Genomic DNA, 10,579 nt, shown 5'->3' with positions numbered 1-10,579 from the left:
CAGAGCAGGGCACCCTCCACCAGGCCCTCACTCATGTCCAACTCATGTCTCCCATCACCCTCAACCCCCAGCAGTGCAGGGCACCCTCCACCAGGCCCCCACTCATGTCCAACTCATGTCTCCCATCACCCCCACCCCCCAGCAGTGCAAGGCACCCTCCACCAGGCCCCCATTCATGTCTCCCAGCACCCCCACCCCCCAGCAGCCAGGGGCACCCTCCACCAGGCCCCCACTCATGTCCCCCTGCACCCCCACGCCACAGCAGTGCAGGGGCACCCTCCACCAGGCCCCCACTCATGTCTCCCTGCACCCCCACCCCCCAGCAGTGCAGGGCACCCACCATCAGGCCCCCACTCATGTCTCCCTGCACCCCCACCCCCCAGCAGTGCAGGGCACCCACCACCAGGCCCCCACTCATGTCTCCCACCACCCCCACCCCCCAGCAGTGCAAGGCACCCTCCACCAGGCCCCCACTCATGTCTCCCATCCCCCCTCCCCCCAGCATCCAGGGGCACCCTCCACCAGGCCTCCAGTCATGTCCCCCGGCACCCCCACCCCCCAGCATCCCGGGGCACCCTCCACCAGGCCCCCACTCATGTCTCTCTGCACCCCCACCCCCCAGCAGTGCAGGGCACCCTCCACCAGGCCCCCACTCATGTCCAACTCATGTCTCCCATCACCCCCACCCCCAAGCAGTGCAGGGCACCCTCCACCAGGCCCCCACTCATGTCTCCCATCACCCCCACCCCACAGCAGTGCAGGGGCACCCTCCACCAGGCCCCCACTCATGTCTCCCACCACCCCCACCCCCCAGCAGTGCAGGGGCAGCCTCCACCAGGCCCCCACTCATGTCCAACTCATGTCTCCCATCACCCCCACCCCCCAGCAGTTCAGGGCATCCTCCACCAGGCCCCCACTCATGTCCAACTCATGTCTCCCATCACCCCCACCCCCCAGCAGTGCAGGGCACCCTCCACCAGGCCCCCACTCATGTCCAACTCATGTCTCCCATCACCCCCACCCCCCAGCAGTGCAGGGCACCCTCCACCAGGCCCCCACTCATGTCTCCCAGCACCCCCACCCCCCAGCAGCCAGGGGCACCCTCCACCAGGCCCCACTCATGTCCCCCTGCACCCCCACCCCCCAGCAATGCAGGGGCACCCTCCACCAGACCCCCACTCATGTCTCCCTGCACCCCTACCCCCAGCAGTGCAGGGCACCCTCCACCAGGCCCCCACTCATGTCTCCCACCACCCCCACCCCCAGCAGTGCAGGGGCAGCCTCCGCCAGGCCCCCACTCAAGTCTCCCATCACCCCCACCCCCCAACAGTGCAGGGCACCCTCCACCAGGCCCCCACTCATGTCCAACTCATGTCTCCCATCACCCCCACCCCCCAGCAGTGCAGGGCACCCTCCACCAGGCCCCCACTCATGTCTCCCATCACCCCCACCCCCCAGCAGTGCAGGGGCACCCTCCACCAGGCCCCCACTCATGTCTCCCACCACCCCCACCCCCAGCAGTGCAGGGGCACCCTCCACCAGGCCCCCACTCATGTCTCCCACCACCCCCACCCCCCAGCAGTGCAGGGGCACCCTCCACCAGGCCCCCACTCATGTCCCCATCACCCCCACCCCCCAGCAGTGCAGGGGCACCCTCCACCAGGCCCCCACTCATGTCTCCCACCCCCAGCAATGCAGGGGCACCAGCAGAGCAGGGCACCCTCCACCAGGCCCCCACTCATGTCTCCCACCACCCCCAACCCCCAGCAGTGCAGGGGCACCCTCCACCAGGCCCCCACTCATGTCTCCCACCACCCCCACCCCCCAGCAGTGCAGGGGCAGCCTCCACCAGGCCCCCACTCATGTATCCCACCACCCCCACCCCCCAGCAGTGCAGGGGCACCCTCCACCAGGCCCCCACTCATGTCCCCCATCACCCCCACCCCCCAGCAGTGCAGGGGCACCCTCCACCAGGCCCCCACTCATGTCTCCCACCCCCAGCAATGCAGGGGCACCAGCAGAGCAGGGCACCCTCCACCAGGCCCTCACTCATGTCCAACTCATGTCTCCCATCACCCTCAACCCCCAGCAGTGCAGGGCACCCTCCACCAGGCCCCCACTCATGTCCAACTCATGTCTCCCATCACCCCCACCCCCCAGCAGTGCAAGGCACCCTCCACCAGGCCCCCATTCATGTCTCCCAGCACCCCCACCCCCCAGTAGCCAGGGGCACCCTCCACCAGGCCCCCACTCATGTCCCCCTGCACCCCCACGCCACAGCAGTGCAGGGGCACCCTCCACCAGGCCCCCACTCATGTCTCCCTGCACCCCCACCCCCCAGCAGTGCAGGGCACCCACCACCAGGCCCCCTCTCATGTCTCCCTGCACCCCCACCCCCCAGCAGTGCAGGGCACCCACCACCAGGCCCCCACTCATGTCTCCCACCACCCCCACCCCCCAGCAGTGCAAGGCACCCTCCACCAGGCCCCCACTCATGTCTCCCAGCCCCCCACCCCCCAGCATCCAGGGGCACCCTCCACCAGGCCTCCACTCATGTCCCCCGGCACCCCCATCCCCCAGCATCCCGGGGCACCCTCCACCAGGCCCCCACTCATGTCTCTCTGCACCCCCACCCCCCAGCAGTGCAGGGAACCCTCCACCAGGCCCCCACTCATGTCCAACTCATGTCTCCCATCACCCCACCCCCCAGCAGTGCAGGGCACCCTCCACCAGGCCCCCACTCATGTCTCCCATCACCCCCACCCCACAGCAGTGCAGGGGCACCCTCCACCAGGCCCCCACTCATGTCTCCCACCACCCCCACCCCCCAGCAGTGCAGGGGCAGCCTCCACCAGGCCCCCACACATGTCCAACTCATGTCTCCCATCACCCCCACCCCCCAGCAGTTCAGGGCATCCTCCACCAGGCCCCCACTCATGTCCAACTCATGTCTCCCATCACCCCCACCCCCCAGCAGTGCAGGGCACCCTCCACCAGGCCCCCACTCATGTCTCCCAGCACCCCCACGCCCCAGCAGACAGGGGCACCCTCCACCAGGCCCCACTCATGTCCCCCTGCACCCCTACCCCCAGCAGTGCAGGGCACCCTCCACCAGGCCCCCACTCATGTCTCCCACCACCCCCACCCCCAGCAGTGCAGGGGCACCCTCCACCAGGCCCCCAATCATGTCTACCACCACCCCCACCCCCAGCAGTGCAGGGCACCCTCCACCAGGCCCCCACTCATGTATCCCACCACCCCCACCCCCCAGCAGTGCATGGGCAGCCTCCACCAGGACCCCACTCATGTCTCCCATCACCCTCACTCCCCAGCATCCAGGGGCACCCTCCACCAGGCCCCCACTCATGTCCAACTCATGTCTCCCATCACCCCCACGCCCCAGCAGTGCAGGGCACCCTCCACCAGGCCCCCACTCATGTCTCCCATCACCCCCACCCCCCAGCAGTGCAGGGGCAGCCTCCACCAGGCCCCCACTCAAGTCTCCCATCACCCCCACCCCACAACAGTGCAGGGCATCCTCCACCAGGCCCCCACTCATGTCCTACTCATGTCTCCCATCACCCCCACCCCCCAGCAGTGCAGGGCACCCTCCACCAGGCCCCCACTCATGTCTCCCATCACCCCCACCCCCCAGCAGTGCAGGGGCACCCTCCACCAGGCCCCCACTCATGTCTCCCACCATCCCCACCCCCCAGCAGTGCAGGGCACCCTCCACCATGTCCCCACTCATGTCCAACTCATGTCTCCCATCACCCCCACCCCCCAGCAGTGCAGGGCACCCTCCACCAGGCCCCCACTCATGTCTCCCACCACCCCCACCCCCCAGCAGTGCAGGGGCACCCTCCACCAGGCCCCCACTCATGTCTCCCATCACCCCCACCCCCCAGCATCCAGGGGCACCCTCCAGCAGGCCCCGACTCATGTCTCCCTGCACCCCCACCCCCCAGCAGTGCAGGGCACCCTCCACCAGGCCCCACTCATGTCCAACTCATGTCTCCCATCACCCATACCACCCAGCAGTGCAGGGCACCCTCCACCAGGCCCCCACTCATGTCCAACTCATGTCTCCCATCACCCCCACCCCCCAGCAGTGCAGGGCACCCTCCACCAGACCCCCACTCATGTCTCCCATCACCCTCACCCCCCAGCAGTGCAGGTGCAGCCTCCACCAGGACCCCACTCATGTCTCCCACCACCCCCACCCTCCAGCAGTGCAGGGCACCCTCCACCAAGCCCCCACTCATGTCCAACTCATGTCTGCCATCACCCCCACCCCCCAGCAGTGCATGGCACCCTCCACCAGGCCCCCACTCATGTCTCCCATCACCCACACCCACCAGCAGTGCAGGGCACCCTCCACCAAGCCCCCACTCATGTCCAACACATGTCACCCCTAACCCCCACCCGCCAGCAGTGCAGGGCACCCTCTACCAGGCCCCCACTCATGTCCAACTCATGTCTCCCATCACCCCCACCCCCCAGCAGTGCAGGGCACCCTCCACCAGGCCCCCACTCATGTCTCCCACCACCCCCACCCCCCAGCAGTGCAGGGGCAGCCTCCACCAGGCCCCCACTCATGTCCAACTCATGTCTCCCATCACCCCCACCCCCCAGCAGTTCAGGGCATCCTCCACCAGGCCCCCACTCATGTCCAACTCATGTCTCCCATCGCCCCCACCCCCCAGCAGTGCAGGGCACCCTCCACCAGGCCCCCACTCATGTCCAACTCATGTCTCCCATCACCCCCAACCCCCAGCAGTGCAGGGCACCCTCCACCAGGCCCCCACTCATGTCTCCCAGCACCCCCAACCCCCAGCAGCCAGGGGCACCCTCCACCAGGCCCCACTCATGTCCCCCTGCACCCCCACGCCCCAGCAGTGCAGGGCACCCTCCACCAGGCCCCCACTCATGTCTCCCATCACCCCCACCCCCCAGCAGTGCAGGGGCAGCCTCCACCAGGCCCCCACTCAAGTCTCCCATCACCCCCACCCCCCAGCAGTGCAGGGCACCCTCCACCAGGCTCCCACTCATGTCCAACTCATGTCTCCCATCACCCCCACCCCCCAGCAGTGCAGGGCACCCTCCACCAGGCGCCCACTCATGTCTCCCATCACCCCCACCCCCCAGCTGTGCAGGGGCACCCTCCACCAGGCCCCCACTCATGTCTCCCACCACCCCCACCCCCCAGCAGTGCAGGGCACCCTCCACCAGGTCCCCACTCATGTCCAACTCATGTCTCCCATCACCCCCACCCCGCAGCAGTGCAGGGCACCCTCCACCAGGCCCTCACTCATGTCTCCCACCACCCCCACCCCCCAGCAGTGCAGGGGCACCCTCCACCAGGCCCCCACTCATGTCTCCCATCACCCCCACCCCCCAGCATCCAGGGGCACCCTCCACAAGGCCCCGACTCATGTCTCCCTGCACCCCCAACCCCCAGCAGTGCAGGGCACCCTCCACCAGGCCCCACTCATGTCCAACTCATGTCTCCCATCACCCCCACCCCCCAGCAGTGCAGGGCACCCTCCATCAGGCCCCCACTCATGTCTCCCATCACCCCCACCCCCCAGCAGTGCAGGTGCAGCCTCCACCAGGCCCCCACTCATGTCTGCCACCACCCCCACCCTCCAGCAGTGCGGGGCACCCTCCACCAAGCCCCCACTCATGTCCAACTCATGTCTCCCATCACCCCCACCCACCAGCAGTGCATGTCACGCTCCACCAGGCCCCCACTCATGTCTCCCATCACCCCCACCCACCAGCAGTGCAGGGCACCCTCCACCAAGCCCCCACTCATGTCCAACTCATGTCACCCATAACCCCCACCCCCCAGAAGTGCAGGGCACCCTCCACCAAGCCCCCACTCATGTCCAACTCATGTCTCCCATCACCCCCAACCCCCCAGCAGTGCAGGGCACCCTCCACCAGGCCCCCACTCATGTCTCCCAGCACCACCACCCCCAGCATCCAGGGGCACCCTCCACCAGGCCCCCACTCATGTGCCACTGCGCCCCACCCACCAGCATCCCGGGGCACCCTCCACCAGGCCCCCACTCATGTCTCCCTGCACCCCCACCCCCCAGCAGTGCAGGGCACCCTCCACCAGGCCCCCACTCATGTCCAACTAATGTCTCCCATCACCCCCACCCCCCAGCAGTGCAGGGCACCCTTCACCAGGCCCCCACTCATGTCTCCCATCACCCCCACCCCTCAGCAGTGCAGGGCACCCTCCACCAGGCCCCCACTCATGTCTCCCATCACCCCCACCCCCCAGCAGTGCAGGGGCACCCTCCACCAGGCCCCCACTCATGTCTCCCACCACCCCCACCCCCCAGCAGTGCAGGGCACCCTCCACCAGGTCCCCACTCATGTCCAACTCATGTCTCCCATCACCCCCACCCCCCAGCAGTGCAGGGCACCCTCCACCAGGCCCCCACTCATGTCTCCCACCACCCCCACCCCCCAGCAGTGCAGGGGCACCCTCCACCAGGCCCCCACTCATGTCTCCCATCACCCCCACCCCCAGCATCCTGGGGCACCCTCCACCAGGCCCCGACTCATGTCTCCCTGCACCCCCACCCCCCAGCAGTGCAGGGCACCCTCCACCAGGCCCCACTCATGTCCAACTCATGTCCCCCATCACCCCCACTCCCCAGCAGTGCAGGGCACCCTCCATCAGGCCCCCACTCATGTCTCCCATCACCCCCACCCCCCAGCAGTGCAGGTGCAGCCTCCACCAGGCCCCCACTCATGTCTCCCACCACCCCCACCCCCCAGCAGTGCAGGGCACCCTCCACCAGGCCCCACTCATGTCCAACTCATGTCTCCCATCACCCCCACCACCCAGAAGTGCAGGGCACACTCCACCAGGCCCCCACTCATGTCCAACTCATGTCTCCCATCACCCCCACCCCCCAGCAGTGCAGGGCACCCTCCATCAGGCCCCCACTCATGTCTCCCATCACCCCCACCCCCCAGCAGTGCAGGTGCACCCTCCACCAGGCCCCCACTCATGTCTCCCATCACCCCCACCCACCAGCAGTGCAGGGCACCCTCCACCAAGCCCCCACTCATGTCCAACTCATGTCACCCATAACCCCCACCCCCCAGCAGTGCAGGGCACCCTCCACCAGGCCCCCACTCATGTCCAACTCATGTCTCCCATCACCCCCATCCCCCCAGCAGTGCAGGGCACCCTCCACCAGGCCCCCACTCATGTCTCCCAGCACCACCACCCCCCAGCATCCAGGGGCACCCTCCACCAGGCCCCCACTCATGTGCCACTGCGCCCCCACCCACCAGCATCCCGGGGCACCCTCCACCAGCCCCCCACTCATGTCTCCCTGCACCCCCACCCCCCAGCAGTGCAGGGCACCCTCCACCAGGCCCCCACTCATGTCCAACTAATGTCTCCCATCACCCCCACCCCCCAGCAGTGCAGGGCACCCTTCACCAGGTCCCCACTCATGTCTCCCATCACCCCACCCCCCAGCAGTGCAGGGGCACCCTCCACTAGGCCCCCACCCATGTCTCCCACCACCCCCACCCCCCAGCAGTGCAGGGGCGCCCTCCACCAGGCCCCCACTCATGTCTCACACCAACCCACCCCCCCAGCAGTGCAGGGGCAGCCTCACCAGGCCCCCACTCATGTCCAACTCATGTCTCCCATCACCCCCACGTCCCAGCAGTGCAGGGCACCCTCCACCAGGCCCCCACTCATGTCCAACTCATGTCTCCCATCACCCCCACCACCCAGCAGTGCAAGGCACCCTCCACCAGGCCCCCACTCATGTCTCCCAGCACCCCCACCCCCCAGCAGCCAGGGGCACCCTCCACCAGGCCCCCACTCATGTCCCCTTGAACCCCCACCCCCCAGCACTGCAGGGCACCCTCCACCAAGCCCCCACTCATGTCCAACTCATGTCACCCATAACCCCCACCCCCCAGCAGTGCAGGGCACCCTCCACCAGGCCCCCACTCATGTCCAACTCATGTCTCCCATCACCCCCACCCCCCCAGCAGTGCAGGGCACCCTCCACCAGGCCCCCACTCATGCCTCCCAGCACCACCACCCCCCAGCATCCAGGGGCACCCTCCACCAGGCCCCCACTCATGTGCTACTGCGCCCCCACCCACCAGCATCCCGGGGCACCCTCCACCAGGCCCCCACTCATGTCTCCCTGCACCCCCACCCCCCAGCAGTGCAGGGCACCCTCCACCAGGCCCCCACTCATGTCCAACTAATGTCTCCCATCACCCCCACCCCCCAGCAGTGCAGGGCACCCTTCACCAGGCCCCCACTCATGTCTCCCATCACCCCACCCCCCAGCAGTGCAGGGGCACCCTCCACTAGGCCCCCACCCATGTCTCCCACCACCCCCACCCCCCAGCAGTGCAGGGGCGCCCTCCACCAGGCCCCCACTCATGTCTCACACCAACCCACCCCCCCCCCCCAGCAGTGCAGGGGCAGCCTCACCAGGCCCCCACTCATGTCCAACTCATGTCTCCCATCACCCCCACGTCCCAGCAGTGCAGGGCACCCTCCACCAGGCCCTCACTCATGTCCAACTCATGTCTCCCATCACCCCCAACCCCCAGCAGTGCAGGGCACCCTCCACCAGGCCCCCACTCATGTCCAACTCATGTCTCCCATCACCCCCACCCCCCAGCAGTGCAAGGCACCCTCCACCAGGCCCCCACTCATGTCTCCCAGCACCCCCACCCCCCAGCAGCCAGGGGCACCCTTCACCAGGCCCCCACTCATGTCCCCCTGAACCCCCACCCCCCAGCAGTGCAGGGGCACCCTCCACCAGGCCCCCATTCATGTCTCCCTGCACCCCCACCCCCCAGCAGTGCAGGGCACCCACCACCAGGCCCCCACTCATGTCTCCCACCACCCCCACCCCCCAGCAGTGCAAGGCACCCTCCACCAGGCCCCCACTCATGTCTCCCAGCACCCCCACCCCCCAGCATCCAGGAGCACCTTCCACCAGGCCTCCACTCATGTCCCCCTGCACCCCCACCCCTCAGCATCCCGGGGCACCCTCCACCAGGCCCCCACTCATGTCTCTCTGCACCCCCACCCCCCAGCAGTGCAGGGCACCCTCCACCAGGCCCCCACTCATGTCCAACTCATGTCTCCCATCACGCCCAACCCCCAGCAGTGCAGGGCACCCTCCACCAGGCCCCCACTCATGTGTCCCATCACCCCATCCCACAGCAGTGCAGGGGCACCCTCCACCAGGCCCCCACTCATGTCTCCCACCACCCCCACCCCCCAGCAGTGCAGGGACTGCCTCCACCAGGCCCCCACTCATGTCCAACTCATGTCTCCCATCACCCCCACCCCCCAGCAGTGCAAGGCACCCTCAACAGGCCCCCACTCATGTCCAACTCATGTCTCCCATCACCCCCACCCCCCAGCAGTGCAGGGCACTCCCCATCAGGCCCCCACTCATGTCCAACTCATGTCTCCCATCACCCCCACCCCCCAGCAGTGCAGGGCACCCTCCATCAGGCCCCCACTCATGTCTCCCAGCACCCCCACCCCCCAGCAGCCAGGGGCACCCTCCACCAGTCCCCACTCATGTCCCCCTGCACCCCACCCCCCAGCAGTGCAGGGGCACCCTCCACCAGGCCCCCACTCATGTCTCCCTGCACCCCCACCCCCCAGCAGTGCAGGGCACCCTCCACCAGGCCCCCACTCATCTCTCCCACCACCCCCACCCCCAGCAGTGCAGGGGCACCCTCCACCAGGCCCCCAACCATGTCTCCCACCACCCCCACCCCCCAGCAGTGCAGGGCACCCTCCACCAGGCCCCCACCCATGTATCCCACCCCCTCCCAGCAGTGCAGGGGCAGCCTCGACCAGGACCCCACTCATGTCTCCCATCACCCCCACTCCCCAGCATCCAGGGGCACCCTCCACCAGGCCCCCACTCATGTCTCCCATCACCCCCACCCCCCAGCAGTGCAGGGGCAGCCTCCACCAGGCCCCCATTCAAGTCTCCCATCACCCCCACCCCCAGCAGTGCAGGGCACCCTCCACCAGGCCCCCACTCATGTCCAACTCATGTCTCCCATCACCCCCAACCCCCAGCTGTGCAGGGCACCCTCCACCAGGCCCCCACTCATGTCTCCCAGCACCTCCACCCCCCAGCATCCAGGGGCACCCTCCACCAGGCCCCCACTCATGTCCAACTCATGTCTCCCATCACCACCACCCCCCAGCAGTGCAGGGCACCCTCCACCAGGCCCCCACTCATGTCTCCCAGCACCCCCACCCCCCAGCATCCAGGGGCACCGTCCACCAGGCCCCCACTCATGTCCCCCTGCACCCCCACCCCCCAGCAGCCAGGGGCACCCTCCATCAGGCCCCCACTCATGTCCCCCTGAACCCCCACCCCCCAGCAGTGCAGGGGCACCCTCCACCAGGCCCCCATTCATGTCTCCCTGCACCCCCACCCCCCAGCAGTGCAGGGCACCCACCACCAGGCCCCCACTCATGTCTCCCACCACCCCCACCCCCCAGCAGTGCAAGGCACCCTCCACCAGGCCC

This window comes from Ambystoma mexicanum, chromosome 6q (assembly GCF_040938575.1).
Source record: "Ambystoma mexicanum isolate Mex_15411 chromosome 6q, UKY_AmexF1_1, whole genome shotgun sequence".
Lineage (NCBI taxonomy): Eukaryota > Metazoa > Chordata > Amphibia > Caudata > Ambystomatidae > Ambystoma > Ambystoma mexicanum.
The sequence above is the reverse complement of the archived record's forward strand: the minus strand, read 5'-3'. Positions refer to the sequence as shown.